Genomic DNA, 19,409 nt, shown 5'->3' with positions numbered 1-19,409 from the left:
GGTTGCTGTTGCAGGCGGTGTCTTCCTCCACCATCCACGATATTTCTTGGTCAGACCATGCTCCTGTTTCTGTCGAGGTGGTGGAGGAACACACCCCGCGCTCCGCTTATGTCTGGAGGGCAAACTCTCAACTCTTTCAAAATCCCTCGCATGTTGCTGCTATTTCCAAAAATCTGAAGGAATTCTTTAAACTAAATGCTCACTCTGTGCAGAGTCCCACTACCCTCTGGTGTGCCCACAAGGCCTTTATGCGGGGCATAATGCTCCAAATCTCATCTAGGGATAAAAAAGCTAAAACCCAAAAACTGAATGACGTTCTGGCGGACATTCGGTCTTTGGAATCCTCCAACAAGTTGGCGCCGGATTCCAACACGGCTCACAGATTGACCCAGCTCCGTGTTGAACTTTGCCGCCTATTACTGGCTAGGTATGATAAATATGTACACGCATTGAAGCTGTCACACTACTCCTCCAGTAACCGGGCAGGCAAATATCTCGCCAATAGAGTGAGGGCTGCTAGAATTAAGGCCAAGATTCCCTATGTTTACCACCCTTTGGATAAACAGAAAAGGATTAACCCGCAAGAGATTGCGGATGCCTTCGCTGCTTATTATTCCTCTCTGTACAATTTGAAGCTAGATCCCGAGACGCCCCAGCCCACGACAGAAAGTATACGATCCTTTCTTTCCTCTATTAACTTACCCTCCCTTACGGAAGAACAATTGGCATCCCTAAACCTTCCTATTTCACCTAAGGAAATTATAAAGTGTATCCAATCCCTTCCTCTGGGTAAATCTCCGGGACCGGATGGCCTGACTAATGATTATTTCCGTTCATTTGCAGACCTTCTTTCCCCGGTGCTTTCAGAAACTTATGCGGAAGCATTTTCATCTGCCTCCTTCCCACCGGAGATGCTTAGGGCCTATGTGGTTACGATTCCTAAGCCTGGTAAAGAACCCGACACCCCCTCCAACTTCAGGCCCATATCCCTTCTTAATACCGACGTCAAGATATACGCTAAAATTCTTGCCCAAAGACTCCTCCCCTTGGTCCCCCGGTTGATCCACCCAGATCAGTCGGGATTTACTCCTGGCAGGCAAACCTCAGACGCCACTAGACGCGTCTTGGGGGTTCTTCAGCTTGCGGAGGCCCGTCGAACGCCTTCTCTGCTCCTCTCTTTGGACACGGAGAAGGCGTTCGACCGGATCCATTGGGGATACATGGAGGAGGTCCTTCGGAAGTTTGGCTTCGGTGGACCGTTTCTATCAGCTATCCTCGCCCTTTATTCGGCCCCTTCTGCCCAGGTCTTCACCTCCAATATGTTATCGTTGCCCTTTGCCATCTCTAATGGCACTAGGCAAGGATGCCCATTGTCTCCTACAATTTTTAATCTTCTTATTGAACCGCTGGCAGAAAAAATTCGATCCCAATCCTTAATCACAGGCATATCTACGCAAGAGAGCCCCCACAAAATTAACCTTTTCGCTGATGACATCATCCTTTTTTTGACCTCCCCATCCTCCTCCCTACCACAGGCTCATCAGATACTCCACGAATTTAGCCTAATCTCCTACTACAAGGTGAATTTCTCTAAGTCAGTAATATTAGAGACGGGCCTTAGTCCCTCCCTCAGAGCAAGATTGATGGCCATGTTCCCATACAAATGGAGTGACTCCACCATCCCGTACTTGGGCATAAATCTAAGCAAATCCGCGAGCCAACTAGCGGGGGCTAACTTTCCTCCTCTTATTGATAAACTCACGAAGGAGGCCAACAGACTAGCTAAATATGAACTCTCTTGGTCGGGACGACTGGCCTCCTTCAAGATGTTATTACTCCCGAAAATTTTGTACATATTTAGAGCATTGCCCGTTCCCCCTTCTAGGAAACACCTCCATGATCTCACTCTCTTGATGAATAGATTCATCTGGAGCTCTAAAAAACCTAGATGTTCTAGATCACTCTTATTGAAGCACCGGTTGGCTGGGGGTATGGGACTGGTGGATCTCAAGGACTATTACCTTGCTTCCAGGCTGGCACAGCTCTCTCATTGGTTCAACTCGACCAGCGAGCCGAAATGGTGCTGCCTTGAACGAGCTCTTACCCCCACTCAAGACCTAAAACTTCTTCTTCTCACTGATTCGATTAAACCCTGGCCCTTACAGTCCCTTCCTCTCACGGTTTGCGCTTCTCTGCAGGCCTGGCGAGATCTTCTTAAATCCACACCCTCGACCCACAAATCGGTATCTCTACCTATCCCTCTAATATCCTTAGAATTCCTAATTCCCAATTTCTCCGTCAGAGACTGGGTCCGGAAGGGGTTGCTATCATTGCAAGATCTTTTCCAAGGCCCTTCCATGGTTTCATACCAATCCCTGAGGACTCAATTCCATCTAAAACCTATTGACATATATAAATATTACCAAATAGCCCACTTGTTTCGGGGTGGTGGAGTCACCAACGTTCAAGTAGCCGAATCTCTCTGGCGCTTTCTTGCTGCTGATCCCCCCTTATCTAAAGGTATATCCCTATTCTACAACTTTCTACAGCAGAAATGTGTTTTTAACAAATCTCGTCCCTTTCTGCGCTGGGAGGAGGACTTAGGCCGCGCCTTCTCTGAGGCACAATGGTGTCAGGCACTCAAAGCTAATTATAAGGCCTCTCGGTGTGTTGGACACTGGGAACTTGCCCAGAAAATTGCCCTACGGTGGTACCTCACTCCCTTTCGGATTTCGAAATTTGGCCTGGCGGAGTCCTCCCCCTTGTGCTGGAGGAACTGTGGGGAGGTGGGTAACTTACTGCATATTTTTTGGTCTTGTAAGCATCTCCGAAGCTTTTGGAATGCTATTTTTCGAGCTATCTCAGAGATTACAGGTTTCCTATCTACCCCCGAACCAGGCCTGGCAATTCTTAACTTAGGTATTGATAGATATCCACCTGACTTCAGAATTGTTGTTTCCCACATCCTCCTGGTGGCTAGGTCTCTGATAGCTAGATTCTGGAAAAATGACCAGGCCCCCAGTGTCTCTGAGGTTTGGTCGACTACATCCCTACATTACTCCTATGAGCTAGTCCTGGCCCTCAGGATGGGGAAAAAAATTCAGTTTGATAACAATTGGAAAATTTGGAATACATGGTATAAGAGTTCCCACCTGCCATGAACTCTTACCCTCGTGTTCAGCTCTTGTTACAGGGTACTAATTTTTTCTGTGACTTACATTACTACTTTTATGCACTTAAGCTTTCTCTTTTGGGCATATGACAGACCAATTGTTTCCGAGTTTTTTCTTTATGTTGTTTGTTATTGTTTTTTTTTTTTTGTTTTTTTTTTTTTTGTCCTACAGTATGCCCACCAGATTGCCTTTTCTCTTTTCTCCCCTACCATATGCTTGTACTATGCTATGTAATATGGTGACATCATGGGAGAATTATTTGTGACTTTTCCTTCATTGTACTGTAAAATTTTGTGAAAAACTTTCAATAAAAACCATTTACAAAAAAAAAAAAAATAACACACGTACACTTGGACACTTGGTATTTCAAAAATCTTACTGGTTTGGATCAAAAAAAAAATCTCATCACTATAGATCTAAAATCAAACAGACTGCATGAGCAGATAATATTGTCTGAACTGGTTTGCTGACGCCAAAGTTCACACAGGCAAGCTGTTAATCAGATGCTTTTTGACCTGTTACAGACATACAGTAAATAGTATGGAACATTACTTTTTTTCTGCCAGGCTGTATTTCCAGAACAAAAAGCAGGCACAGGTGACTAGAAAGTCACACACCATAATTGCTACTGACAATTCTGTTTTCACTGGCATTCTTGGGTTATTCTTGAATCTACAGAGAACTTCTCTCCTAAATCCAGCTTTGAGAATCTTCTCATTAATAATGCACTGCATTAGGATTTTTAACAGTAAATTCTGTTTTTATCAGGAGCAGGGGATCAAGACAGCAAGGTTCAGTTCAGAAATTATAAATGATAATTCATACTTGTCTTGGCACACAGAATGGACAGAAAGAACTAATGTGTGATGATTAAGGCCTTGCATTCAAAATCTAATTTAGAGCAAACACCGTCAATATTCAGCATGGACATGAATACTGACAGCAAGCTCTATCATCTCACAATGCCAGCGATAATAATAAAAATAGTAAACACTGTTTTTCCCCAGAGGACTCATAAAGTTTTTATAGACACCTCTACAGTGCCTTGCAAAAGTATTGACCCCCCTTGGCTTTTTACCTATTTTGTTACATTGTGTATAGCTAAGGACTTCTGCGCTCTATGAACAATAGAAGAAGCCAAAAACAGCGAATGAAAAAAGCAGCAATCACTATATGAGTTGGCTCTCACTAATGTAAACTTTAAAACAGGGTAGGGGTGTGATGCGCTAATTTAAAACCATAAATAAAGATAATGATAAATAAATAGGATAGCCCTACTAATGGCAAAAAATACAGTGCAACTATATTCATAAAGGGAAAAAAAATTTAAAAGAAATTTTTTGAAAAGTGCAACCGTGCATTAATGAATCAAAAGGTGACTGTGTGCATAATACTCGTAAGGTTTGCTGTAATAAATCACAAAGTGACTGTGTGCATAATATTCATATGATTTGCTGCACACACCAAAATGCATAAGCAAAAAAACAGTGTAAGAATAGTTAGATATGTACAGAAAATGGAACAAATGGCTCAGCACGTTGCACTTTAATCTAAGTGTGTTCACCGAATTGCACTATCTGATCATGTATGGGACACTTTAGTTTGATTCACTGCTGTCACTTGGATTCATATTTGTTTTATTGTTCATGTTATCATTTGTCACCATTTGTTCCATTTTCTGTACATATCTAACTATTCTTACACTGTTTTTTTGCTTATGCATTTTGGTGTGTGCAGCAAATCATATGAATATTATGCACACAGTCACGTTGTGATTTATTACAGCAAACCTTACGAGTATTATGCACACAGTCACCTTTTGATTCATTAATGCACGGTTGCACTTTTCAAAAAATGTATTTTACATTTTTTTTCCCTTTATCAATATAGTTGCACTGTATTTTTTGCCATTAGTAGGGCTATCCTATTTATTTATCATTATCTTTATTTATGGTTGTAAATTAGCGCATCACACCCCTACCATATTTTGTTACATTACAGCCTTTAGTTCAATTTATTTTTTTAATCTTAATTATATGTGATGGATCAGAACACAATAGTCTAAGTTGGTGAAGTAAAATTAGAAAAATATATACATAAAACTATTTTTCAGAAATAAAAAACTGATAATTGGCATGTGCGTATGTATTCACCCCATATTATATGTAGATACACTATAGACTTTTTATAGAATACCGCCTGACCCTCCCTTGTTAGTTTGGTAGAACTGCCCTACTCTATACTTGAGTGTTTTCACGTTTTCAGTATTTACTTTCCGACCATACTTTTTTTGTTTTTTTTGCTGCCCCTGGCTTATCTTCCTGTGTCTCGTTTGATGATGTATTTCCCTCTGGGTGAACCAGCTGGGTCTTTTGCCTTACGGTGCCTGTATGGACGTTCCGGGCTCTGTATTGTGGAAACAGCGCCCGTTATAGCACCTTCTGTTTTACTTACGCTTGCTCCGTGTCAATCTTCCTATCCATCCCCCTATCTGGTATTTTCACTCTGGACCATTCCACCTGAGTATGCCCCGCCTTGTCATCACTGGCACTCGTGTCATTCACATTGCTGTGATGACGCATCGCCAGCCGCTAAGCACTCTGGGGACTGTAGGTCTAGGACATGGCGCGAGCGGCCGTACAGAGAGTGCTTGGCCCACTCTCTGTTGGCGCTCACGCTCAGCGCATGCGCGGTGTGACGATGACGTCGCACGCCGCTGGCGCCCATGCTGGAGCGCTTACTGAGTGGGGGTTATATAAGACCCCCCAGCTATAGGCTGGTTGCTGGCTCTTCGGGGACGCTGTCTTGCATTGCACATGTAGATAAGGTTAGTCTTAAGGCTTGGCTGATTGTGATCCACACCTCTCTAGCCTTCCTTGTAGTTGCTCTATTATATTTTGTGCTTATATGTATATACTTTCTCTCTTTGTAACATTAGGGGCCTTATTATTAAGCAGTTTGCTTACTATTTAGCCTTGTTTAGGCTAGGCTTTGTTTTTGGATACCAACTACTGCCCCCGATTGGTGAACACACTAAAATACCTCTAACTAGGGTTCAGGTAAGCTTATTTATAAACTATCCATTTAATTTCTAGCTTTTCTATTCTTTTTAATATGTCTGCTTTTTGACGGTCATGCCCTTGAGGTATTCTAAACATAACTTTTTTGTGTGTATCCAGGTTGCTTGACTGTGTGTCCTCCTTACCGTAAACTTGTTTAAATTTCTGGCATCCCCGATACGTACTTCTCTACATCAATTTTGTATGGTATGTATGAGGTATATACCTCTCCTGCATGGCATCATTTCAATTTTATTTTTATATTTATCATTTGATCTTCTTATTTAGAATTTATGTTGATCAGCTTCTCCTCTACCTCCTGCAGTCACCATAGGTGAAACCTAGGGCTGTATGTTCCATTCCTTTCTCCCCTTTTTGGGATAGTTTAATCGATTGTGGGCCCTTGGATGAGCCAGGGGTATGTATTTAATCTAAGTATGATCAATACTCTTTTACCAAATTTAAATTTATTTCTTTTGTGCTTACTTTTTATACTGATTATTAGTCTATGCAAATTACCTTGGTTAGGGTAGCAGGTGGTATTCACTTATCTATTATCTGTAATAATAATCATTTGTTATTTATTACTATCTTTAGTTGCTATTCGTCTTCCTTTGGGTCAAAAAATTGGTTCTGAAGAAGCCATGGTCATGGCGAAAAACATGTTGGGACTCTCTTGACCAGCAATTTAAATTGAGTAGACTGAATATTTTATCTTTTGTATTGTGGTGTCTTGTGTAGTATTCTTGAGAATACATATATTTTTTTATGAATAATTGTCCTTTCAATAAAGCTTTAATGTTAAATTTTCATGCAATGTATTACATTTAATTGTCTGTAATTTTGGTAACTTACGTTAGACTCTATCACTATTAGGCCCCGTAATAACCCCCTCTTCCCCAGATCCCCATTTTCTACCTGTAATTTGGGATGAGGTGCCCTATTAATTAGATTCTCTCGCCAAAACTTTCTCTTTATTCACCCCATTTGTTATGAAGCCCATAAAAAGATCTGGTGCAACCAATTACATTCAGAAGTCACATAATTAGTGAAATTATGTCCATCTGTCTGCAATCTAACTGTCACATGATCTGTCATTACATATACACACCTTTTTGAAAGGCCCCAGAGGCTGCAACACCTAACCAAGCACCACTAACCAAACACTGCCATGAAGACCAAAGAACTCTCCAAACAAGTAAGGGACAATGTTGTTGAGAACTACAAGTCAGGGTTAGGTTATAATTAATATCCAAATCTTTGATGAACCCTAGGAGCACCATACCATCAAATCTATCATAACCAAATTGAAAGAACATGGCACAACAGCAGACCTTGGCAAGAGACAGCCCCACAGCAAAACTCACGGACCAGGCAAGGAGGGCATTAATCAGAGAGGCAGCACAGAGACACAAGGTAACCCTGGAGGAGCGGCAGAGTTCCACAGCAGAGACTGGAGTATCTGTACATAGAACGAAAATAAGCCGAATGCTCCATAGAGTTGGGCTTTATGGCAGAGTGGACAGAAGAAAGCCATTACTTTCAGCAAAAAACAAAATGGCATATTTTGAGTTTGCGAAAAGGTTTGTGGGAGACTCCCAAAATGTATGGAGGAAGGTGCTCTGTTATGATGAGACTAAAATGGAACTTTTTGGCCATCAAAGAAAACGCTATGTCTGGTGCAAACCCAACACATCACATCACCCAAAGAACACCATCCCCCACTGATATTAATTTGCGGAGACTCTATACTGTCGTGGCGGGGGTTTCGGCCAGGGGGGTACCAAGATGGTTGCCTCTCTGGATGCAGAGGAGGCCTTTGACTTGGCGGAGTGGGAATACTTGTGGCTTGTCGTTCAGAAGTTTGGCTTTGGACCTAGCTTCATTTCCTGGTTGCGGATGCTGTACTCAGCCCCCCTCGGCCAGAGTTCGGATGAATGGTACATTATCAACCTCCTTCCCACTCCATCGAGGCACCAGGCAGGGATGCCCTCTCTCCCCGGCTCTTTTTTCACTAGCAATTGAGCCTCTGGCGGAGCTTCTGAAAGTCTCCGGGGAGGTCCGAGGCATCTCGTTTTCCCCCTCTGGTCGAAAAAGTATCTCTGTACGCAGACGATATGCTACTATACCTGCACGATGTCCAACAATCTCTACAGGCTGCATTGGATATTATTGATAGATTTTGATTCTTCTCAGGGGTAAAGGTGAACTGCGACAAATCACTCCTGTTCCCATTATCAGCGGGAAATCAGTTGATGGACCCACAAACTCTTTTGCAACTGGTCTACCGATTGAAGTACCTGGGAATTTACATTCAGAGGCACCCAATAAAATACAGAGAAGACAACGTATACCCAGTCCTCCAATAACCTATTCACAAATGCAGTGTCTGGAAGAATCTTCCACTCACTCTGGTGGGAAGAGTTAATCTCATCAAAATGTCTTTTCTCCCACAATTTATTTATGTATTTTGACATTCCCCGGTCCCCATCCCTGCTGCCTTCTTTGCTAAACTTGACCGAGTAATCTCCTCATTTATTTGGGTGGGCTCAGTTCCTAGGGTAGCAAAGGCAAAGTTGCAACTGTCCCTGACTGAGGGCGGTCTGTCCCTCGCAGACTTCAAGAAATATTACTGGGCTGCACAGCTGGTTTACCGTGAGATGGTGGTTTACACAAGATATCTCTAACGCAGCGGTAAACCTAGAGGGGGCCATTTTGGGATCCTATTCTGAGCTTAGCAATCTTGTGTATCGTGGACCCAAGTATAGTCCACAGGTAACTGCTCCTATGAAAACAACTTTGTTGGTTTGGAAACAAGTTACTCGGTATCTTGGTGAGGTGGATACCATCTCTCCTCACACTCCGCTCTGGGACAACACATCTCTCCCTCATCTTACCTCTATACCTGACCCCCAAGTCTGGGCTAGATTCCAGATCACTAAAGTAAGTCATATTATGACCAGAGGTCGCATTAGATCCCTGGCGGAGCTCAAACAGCAATTTAACCTACCACCGTGGATGTACTTTAGGTACATGCAGCTTAAACATGCCATAATGGCCCAGTTTCCCGATGGAGTGCCTCTTGCTGTGCATTCAGTCGAGTTCCTCCTGGTGGCCGCTGAGATTGACCACACATTATCCTCCATATACCTGAGACTTAAAAATGCCTCGAATACGGCTAGGCTGTTTGAGGCGTGGCAGAGGGATATTCTGACCCTAATGGAGGAGGAGATAATTTAAATACTACCAAACACACTGGTCTATTTGTTTTTTATGTGACTTATTATGCTCAGAAGACGATATTGTCCAAGTGGAAGCTTCCGGACCCCCTGGGCTCCCAGCATGGAGGGCTCTTGTCAATGCGGTTCTGCCCTTATATAAGCTTACTTACATGGAACGTAACTGTCCTCAAAAATTTGAAAAAATCTGGGTGGCATGGGTGCAGGCTAGGCACCTTACGGTTTAGATAACTTGGCTCAGAGTGTGTGCGCTACCGATTGAATGACATTCTGTCTGGAGTACTATGTACAGTCCTTCGATGTTCCTCCTGTCATAAGTATGTTTTTTATATATACATACTGCTTTTCTTCTTTGTTGGGTGGCAGATGACAAGATACATGGTATTCTGATGGATGTAGGCCTTGGCTTTGGTGACTACACTCTTGTCTGATAATTTGATACTTCACCTCAGTAACCTCTTAGCTATGCAAGTGGCAATCGATCGTGTGTGGGCTTCAGCTGACTTTTTCAGCGTAAAGTTCGGCGAACTTAGAAAGTAGTTTCGCAGCCCAATCTTTCCGCCAGACTTGGGTTTCAGCGGACAATACGTTTGTGAGTATGCTAGTCCGGCGGACTAAGAATGACGCATGCTCAGAAGCAAGTACGAAAAGGAAGCTATTGGACTTCCTTTTTCTAGTTCCATCGTACGTGCTGTACGTCATCGCTCTAGCAATCGCGGGACTTTCCGTGTGTCTGTGTGTGGCCAAGTCCGTTCGGTAGAAAGTCCGCCGGACTATCCGCCGGATTGCTTGCCGGACTAAGTACGCCGGACATTTCGATCGTGTGTACGCGGCATTAGATGGAGCAGAAGACAGTTTATTAGTGTATCATCAGAGGAGAAGTCAGCAACATACACCAGTCCATCTTACTTCCCTTTGAATCAACTTCTTTAGAAGGGAAGGCATCAGCATGCATCAGTCCTTTTTACCTCCCTTTCAATCAAGTTCTTCAAAGGGGAAGGCAGCAACATGGATAAGTCATGCAATAGCTCATACAACAGAAGATCACTTAACCACCAAGCCCAGGACCATTTGGCTGCCTGAAGACCAGGGGACTTTTTACAATTTGGCACTGCGCTGCTTTAACTGGTAATTGCGCGGTCATGCAATGTTGTACCCAAACTAAAATTGCATCCATTTTTTTCCCACAAATAGAGCTTTTTCTTGATGGTAATTGATTGGCTCTGTGATTTTTATTTTTTGCGATATAAACGGAAAAAGACTGAAACGTTTGAAAAAAAATCATATTTTCTACTTTTTGTTATAAGAAAAATGCAATAAACACATTTTTAGTCATACATTTAGGCCAAAATGTATTCAACCACATGTCTTTGGTAAAAAAAAAGTCAATAAGCGTATATTTATTAGTTTGCGTAAAATTTATAGCGTCTACAAACTAGAGTACATTTTCTGGAATTTACACAGCTTTTAGTTTATGACTGCCTATCTCATTTTTTGAGGTGCTAAAATGGCAGGGCAGCACAACCCCCCCCCCCCCCCCAATTACCCAATTTTGGAAAGTAAACATCCCAAGGAAATTGCTGAGAGGCATTTTGAGCCCACTGAATATTGAGTTTTTTGTCCCAAGTGATTGAATAATGACAAAAAAACATTTTTTTTACAAAAAGTTGTCACTAAATGATATATTGCTCACACATGCCATGGTTATATGTGGAATTGCACCCCAAAATACATTTAGCTGCTTCTTCTGAGTACTAGGATACCACATGTGTAGTACTTTTTGGGAGCCTAACTGCGTACGGGGCCCCGAAATCCAAGCACCGCCTTCAGGATTTCTAAGGACGTCAATTTTTGATTTCACTCCTCACTACCTATCACAGTTTTGAAGGCCATAAAATGCCAAGATGGCCAAACCCCCCCCCCCCCCAAAAAATGACCCCATTTTGGAAAGTAGACACCCCAAGCTGTTTGCTGAGAGGCATTTTGAGTCCATGGAATATTTTATATTTTTACATAAGTCGCGGGAAAATTACAAACTTTTTTTTTTTTGCACAAAGTTGTCACTAAATGATATATTGCTCACACATGCCATGGGCATATGTGCAATTACACCCCAAAATACATTCTGCTGCTTCTCCTGAGTATGGGGATACCACATGTGTTGGACTTTTTGGGAGTCTAGCCGCATACGGGGTCCCCCAAATCCAAGCACCGCCTTCAGGATTTTTAAGGGCGTACATTTTTGATTTCACTCTTCACTACCTATCACAGTTTTGAAGGCAACATGGCACCCCCCCCCCCTCCAGATGACGCCATTTGGAAAGTAGACACCCTAAGTTATTTGCTGAGAGGCATGTTGAGTCCATAGAATTTTTTTTTTTTTGCCACAAGCACCGCCTTCATGATTTCTAAAGGGTGAACATTTTTTATTTCACTCCTCATTACCTATCACAGTTTCGAAGGCCATAAAATGCCAAGATGGCACAACCCCCCCCCCCCCCCAAATGACCCCATTTTGGAAAGTAGACACCCCAAGTTATTTGCTGAGAGGCATGGGGAGTATTTTGCAGCTCTCAATTTTTTTTTGAAAATGAAGAAAAAAGAAAACATATTTCTTTCTTTTCTCAATTTTCAAAACATTGTGACAAAAAGTGAGATCTGAAAAATACTCACCATACCACTGAGTAAACAGCTTGGGGTGTCTACTTTCCAAAAAATGGGTAATTTGGAGGGTTTTGTGCCATCTGGGCATTCCATGGCCTCCGAAACTGTGATAGGCAGTAAGGAGTGAAATCAAAAATTTACAGCCTTATGCCGCGTACACACGTAGCAGACTATCCGGCGGACTTAGTCTGGCGAACTTTCCGCCGGACTGTCCGGTGGACTTTCCGAACGATCTACCTGCCCACACACGGTACTTTTCCGGCGGACAAATATGGCGTACTAAGCCCGCCGGACTATCCGCCGTACTTTTGAAATGAACGGACTCGCCCACACACGCGGAGGAAAGTCCGCTCATTTTGAGCGCGTCTCCAGGTAGCCGGGGCCAGCGAAGGAGGCGTCGCTGGCCCTATCACCTGGTATGAACTTAAAGGGGTATCCCTACGCCGAAAAATGGGCGTGGGGGTCCCCCCCTAGGTCCATATCAGACCCTTATCTGAGCACGCTACCCGGCCAGCCAGGAAAGGGGGTGGGGACGAGCGAGTGCCCCCCCTCCTGAGCCGTACCAGGCCGCATGCCCTCAACATGGGGGGGTGCCTTGGGGAAGGGGGCCCGCGGCCCCTCCACCCCAAAGCACCTTGTCCCCATGTTGATGAGGACAAGGGCCTCTTCCCGACAACCCTGGCCGTTGGTTGTCGGGGTCTGTGGGCGGAGGCTTATCGGAATCCGTGAGCCCCTTTAATACAATGTACCCCTACCCATTCATCTGTGAAAAAAAGTTTAAAAAAAACACAACACGCAAGGGTTAAAATAGTTTATTGCACAGCTCCGGGGGTCTTCTTACGTCTTCGGGGGTCTTCTCGCCAGACTCCTCCGCTATCTTCTGCTCTTTTGCTAGCTCTTTCACTAGCGGAGGAGCCTGGTTTTCTTCTTTGCCGCCGCCCTCTTCTTCCGACTTCGGGGGCCTTATGCCCCTCTTCGGGGTCTTGTCCCCCTCTTCGGTTCTTCTTGCCGGGCCACCGTGCCTTCTTCTAGCTCTTTTACAAGCGGTGGCCCGGTCTTCTGTCGTGGCTGTCGCGTGCGGCGACTTATATAGGGACATCACCAGATGATGTCCCCGCCCATTATGATGTCACAGTCCCAGCATCCTCTGGGACTGTGACATCATAATGGGCGGGGACATCATCCGGTGATGTCCCTATATAAGTTGCCGCACGCCGCATGTCCTGTCATAGTGACCGGAGACAATGACAGGGCAACATCTCCAGAAAAGAAGAAGAGAAGAACAGAAGACGGCGACAGAAGACCAGGCCACCGCTTGTAAAAGAGCTAGAAGAAGGCGTGGTGCAGGAAGAACCGAAGAGGGGGACAAGACCCCCGAAGAGGGGGACAAGACCCCCGAAGTCGGAAGAAGAGGGTGGCGGTGAAGAAGAAAGCCGGGCTCCTCCACTAGTGAAAGAGCTTGCAAAAGAGCAGAAGATAGCGTAGGAGTCCAGCGAGAAGACCCCCGAAGACGGAAGAAGACCCCCAGAGCTGTGCAATAAACTATTTTAACCCTTGTGTGTTGTGTTTTTTTTTTACTTTTTTTCACAGGTGAATGGGTATTCACATAGGGTGCGGGGCCGGGATCCGAGGGCCCCCTTATTAAAGGGACTCACGCATTCCGATAAGCCCCCCGCCTGCAGACCCCGACAACCAACACCCAGGGTTGTTGGGAAGAGGCCCTTGTCCTCATTAACATGGGGACAAGGTGCTTTGGGGTGGGGGGCCCCCCTTCCCCAAGGTATCCCCCCATGTTGAGGGCACGCGGCCTGGTACGGCTCAGGAGGGGGGGCGTTCGCTCGTCCCCACTTCCTTTGCTGGCGGGGCCGGATAGCGTGAGCAGGAAAAGTCCGTTCATTTCAAAAGTATGGCGGACTGGCACACACACGGCCATACTGTCCGCCGAAATGCAAGTCCAGCGGAAAGATTGGAATGCAAAAATACTTTCTTAGTCTGCCGGACTTTTGGGTAAAAAAAGTAAGCCGGAGCCTACACACGGGCGGATTGTCTGGCGGACTTGAGTCCGCCGGACTTTTCCACCGGATTGTTTGATCATTTGTACGAGGCATTAGAAAGCCTGAAGGTGGTGCTTGGTTTTCGGGGTGCTGTACGGCTAGGCTCCAAAAAAGTCTCACACATGTGGTATCCCGTACTCAGGAGAAGCAACAGAATGCATTTTGGGGTGTAATTTTACATATGCCTATGGCATGTTTGAGCAATATATCATTTGGTGACAACTTTGTGCAATATATTATTTTTCCCGCAACTGTCAAAATATAAAATATTCCATGGACTTGACATGCCTCTCAGCTTGGCATGTCTACTTTCCAAAATGGGGTAATTTGGGGGAGGTTTGAACTGTTCTGGCCTTTTATGCACAACATTTAGAAGCTTATGTCACACATCACCCATTCTTCTAACCACTTGAAGACAAAGCCCTTTCTGACACTTTTTGTTTACATGAAAAGATATATTTTTTTTGCAACAAAATTATTTTGAACCCCTAAACATTATACATTTTTTTTAAAGCAAAGGCCCTACAGATTAAAATGGTGGTTGTTTCATTTTTTTTCACACAGTATTTGCGCAGCGATTTTTCAAATGCATTTTTTGGGGGAAAACACATTTTTTTTAATTTTAATACATTAAAACACACCGTATTGCCCAAATGTTTGATAAAATAAAAAAGATTATCTTAGGCTGAGTACATGGATACCAAACACGACATGCTTTAAAATTGCACACAACGTGCAGCGGCAATAAACTACATACATTTTTAAAAGCCCTTAAAGGCCTTTACAGGTTACCACTTTAGATTTACAGAGGAAGTCTACTGCTAAAATTAGTGCTCTCGGTTTGACCTTCGCGGTGATACCTCACATGCATGGTGCAATTGCTTTTTACATATGACGCCAGACTGACGCTTGTGTTCGCCTTTGTGCCAGAGCAGGGGGGGCAGGGGTGCTTTTTTTTTTTTGTATTAGTTATTTTGCTTTTTTATTTTAAACTGTTTTCATTAGAAGTGATTGAATGAATGGAGATATTCTGTTGGTGGGCATACCCACAGATCAATCTCTTTTTTTTGTTCAGCCCACAGGCTGCATGCAAAAAAAGATTAAAATATATACCCAACAAGGATCAGCAAGGTACTGGTATGCTGCTGGACTTTGAGTGGCTATACCAGAATGATTCCTGTGGGTTTAGGTATCATCTTGGTATCATTCTTTTCAGCCAGCAGTCAGCTTTCATGTAAAAGCAATCGCACCATCTTCCATGGTTTTCTCTGGCTCTCCTGTCCCAACAGGGAACCTGAGAATGCAGCCGGTGGTTCCGCCAGCTGACCATAGAGCTGATCAGAGACCAGAACAGCTCCAATAATCTCTATGACCTAAGAAACCGGAAGCTATGAGCATTTCATGACTTAGATTTTGCCAGATGTAAACAGTGCCATTGGGAAATTGGCTGCAAAACATTGGTTGAAGTGATTTACAAGGGGCCAAATAGAGTCTATTTAAAAATCTATTTTATGTTTTATAAACTCAGCAATTTCAATGACTAACATGGTTGCACAGAGTTCAAGCCTTGGAATGGTATGTGCTGGTTTTGGGGTCAGCTTGGCCTTACCACGGACAAAGCCCACACTTACTTTGTCTCTTGGTTCTATAACTTTGAGGTAGGCTACCACAGCTATTGTTTCATTGGAAGCAGCAAAGAAAACATTGATCTATCTTCTGGTGACATTTGTTAGGGATGCAGAAATGTAAGGGTGTGGTATCTGAAGATGTTCTAGTGTGTTCAGGGACTTTTTTCGTGTTTCCCATCTTTGTTGTTTATCTCTGGGTAATGAGGTTTCCCAGTCTGTGGAGTAAGTTGTCTTAGCCCTTGTACACACGGTCGGAGATTCCGACAACCAAATCCGTCGGAGTTATTCCGACGGATTAATTCCGGACGAGGTCCGGAAATGATGTTGCATACACACGGTCGGACCAAGTTGTCGGAATTTCTGGTTGCCAAGAACGCGGTGACGTAAGCCGCGTACGGCGGGACTAGAAAAGGGAAGTTCAGCACCACGTCCGGCACCCTTTGGGCTCCTTCTGCTGTGTTCGTGTGTATCGCGTGTTAGTAGAAGTTTGGTGAGAGACGATTCGCGCTTTTCAGATTAGTGATTCAGTTCGCTACTGCTCTTCAGTTTCTGCTTGTCTTTGCGTATCTGATAATCAGTGCGTGTAGTCAGTAAGTATTTGTTTCTCATTGTGGACTATATCTTGGTATAGTACGCTTTGATTTGCATTGCTTATTGTCTGCTTGCTTCTGCTATTCAGTTCGTTCTTTCAGGCATTGCTGTTTATTGGTGCTTTCTGTTGTCCGTTCTGACCAGCCGACCGTTTTCAAACCATGTTTCGTCTACGTACTCGTCGTAGAGTTTGTGCTGTGCAGGGGCTTCGTGTTGGGGTTCTTACTTTGACACAAGCCCGGTCCGTGAACAGGGAGGGGAGGCGTTTGTGTACCAAGAATAGGTTGCGCCAGCGTGACCAGTTCTCGCACATGCCTTTGCTCCGTGAGATCCGGGAGCATAATCCTGATGATTTCAGGAATTATCTCCAGATGACGGACCCCGTTTTTCACCATCTGCTGGCTTTGCTGACCCCTTATATCACCAGGCAGGATACCTGCATGCGGTAAGCCATCACTCCGGAGCAGAGGCTCATCGCCATGTTGCGCTACTTGGCGACTGGGAGAAGCCTTCAGGACCTCAAGTTCTCTACAGGCATCTCCCCCAGGCTCTGGGGATCATTATTCCAGAGACCTGTTCTGCCATCATTCAGGTCCTGCAGAAGGACTATATGAAGGTAAGTTTTATCCTTTAACATCACATTCTATGTATTTCATGATTGCTAATGTCTTGCATTTCTTTCCTCATTCCCTAATTACCATCATTGCAATATCCTCTGATTCATATGCTCTGCCCCTTTGTCCTCATGCATATTTGCCTCACTAACTTCCCCACCATGCTCTTCTTGGCCCATAAAACTATAGTCTAGTCACTTACCAATGTCTTTTGTCATAGTATTGCTTTCCCCTAAACACCCCCTAAAATGTCTACAAATGTTATGTGTGTGCTTCAATTCATGTAGAGTGACATTTTTTTTTTTGGTTGTGCCAAACTCATTAGGAACCCCCTCCCCCCAACTGCTAGCTTAGCTGATAGCAATCTGCTGACTTTACCAAACCCAATACACACTATATCTACCTTTTTGATGCTCACATTTATGGATGAATTTCCCAAAGCATGTAGTGCAAGGACCTGCCTCAATACTTTCAAATGCTATTATTTTTTAATTTTTTTCCCCTATTATTATCTTGATATGTAATAGCAGAATGTCAAAATGTGCTTCCATTTTGTTTTCTTTTTGGTATTATGACTTTTCTTACCTGTCCAGGGGGCTGCCAATAGTGTAAGTAAGGAGGGGCTTCCCAAAGTATCACACATTATTTAGGCATTCAGCTCTCAATCAAGTGGAGAGGGTTACCTGTCCAAAACATCCCCCCCCCTCATTTTTTAGCAAGGGCCCATCAGATGGGGGGGATGGGGGGGGGGTGATGACTCTGATAAGGGGACCGTATACTTTAAGCTTTAAATACTCCATTCCCAAAATGTTATACTGATCTTGGCCAAAAATGTTGGTGTCTAATCTGCTTGCAATGTTGATTTGCAAAATTACAAATTTTTGTTCTTGTTTCACTCCACAGTGTCCTTCAATGCCACAGGAATGGCAGACTGTGGCCTCCCACTTTGCCAGTCATTGGGACTTTCCCAATTGTGGAGGTGCAATTGATGGGAAACACGTTCCGCATCGTCCCACCACCCAACTCGGGGTCATACTATTTTAACTACAAGGGGTTTAATAGTATTGTGATGTTGGCGGGGGTGTCTGCGACCTATGACTTCTTGTATGTGGACGTGGGGCAAAATGGAAGGACTCCCGTTCGTCTTCGTCGCGGATGAGGCGTTTGCCCTGGCAAACCATCTGATGCGGCCTTTCCCGATGAGGACCCTCACTCCGGACCAGAGGATTTTTAATTTCCGCCTGTCCAGAGCCTGAAGAGTGGTGGAGAACACTTTTGGAATACTGGCCAGCCGGTTCCGCCTTTTCTTAACGCCTATCCACATGGTGGAATACAAAATCAATCACATTGTGCTGGCGTACTGTTTTCTTCACAATTTCCTAAAAAGACATTCTGCAAACTATGCGGTCTCAGTTGGCCAAGAAGCAGACTTGCTGGAAAATGAGAACCTCTCGGGCCTTAAAGCTGCTCGTCCTGGCTTGCCCCCCCAAAGCGCCCGTGAGGTTAGAACCCAATACATGGACTACTTTGTGGGTAGGGGGGCCATTGATATGCCAGACAATGTCTGAGCGGCATTTTATGAATAAATTATTCTTTGAAACTCCAATATTTGTTTTCATTTACTGCTTGGCTTGGTTTTAGGTGTCTCCTAGGTAAATTTATGTTTTTTCTTGTTGTGCCTTTTTCACCAACAGTGCAAACCCAAGTTCTGAGCTAGATGAGGGGGCAGTCTCTTCTTCAGATAATGTTATTATGTTGTGGGTCTGCTACACACACACCGTGCTCATTTTCAGCACCATGGCAGGAAAATGGCATGATTGTGAAAATTAACACATCACTGTGGGTGTTATTTACTAAAGGCACATCCACTATGCACTACAAGTGCACTGCAAAAGTGCACCTGAAACTGCACTTGGAGTGCAAAGTGGAGTTACCTTTAGTAAATAACACCCATTCTCAGCGAAAACTAAAATTTTACTCCAAATACATCTTTTGCGCAATGAAAAAGGAAGCCACACATTGTTGATAATTTAACTTTTTAATCCATTCTCATGTGCATTTAGAAAAGGGTTTTACAACAAACCAACAAATTGGGTGTATCAAAAACAGTCTTTCAGGTATTTTTTTTTTTTTACTTTGTGTTTTTGTGTAAACAGGCATGTATCAAAGCGTAACATACAGAACGCAGGAACTTACAAAGTTCAACTTTGAAAGTGAAGACAATATCAGACATGAGTATGTACAAACTGGGCTGATATTGCCTTCATCACATGGGGTGTCACCCCTGCAAAATCCAAATTTGGAAGATGCACACAGTGTGTCAACATGTGCTATCTCCCATCATGGGGGATCAATGTACATGTTTTGGGGCTGCAACCCCTTCATCT

The sequence above is a fragment of the Lithobates pipiens genome, unplaced genomic scaffold (assembly GCF_037356315.1).
Source record: "Lithobates pipiens isolate NorthernLeopardFrog02 unplaced genomic scaffold, aLitPip1_a1.2 Scaffold_13, whole genome shotgun sequence".
In the NCBI taxonomy this organism is placed as follows: Eukaryota; Metazoa; Chordata; class Amphibia; order Anura; family Ranidae; genus Lithobates; species Lithobates pipiens.
This window is presented reverse-complemented; position numbering follows the sequence as displayed.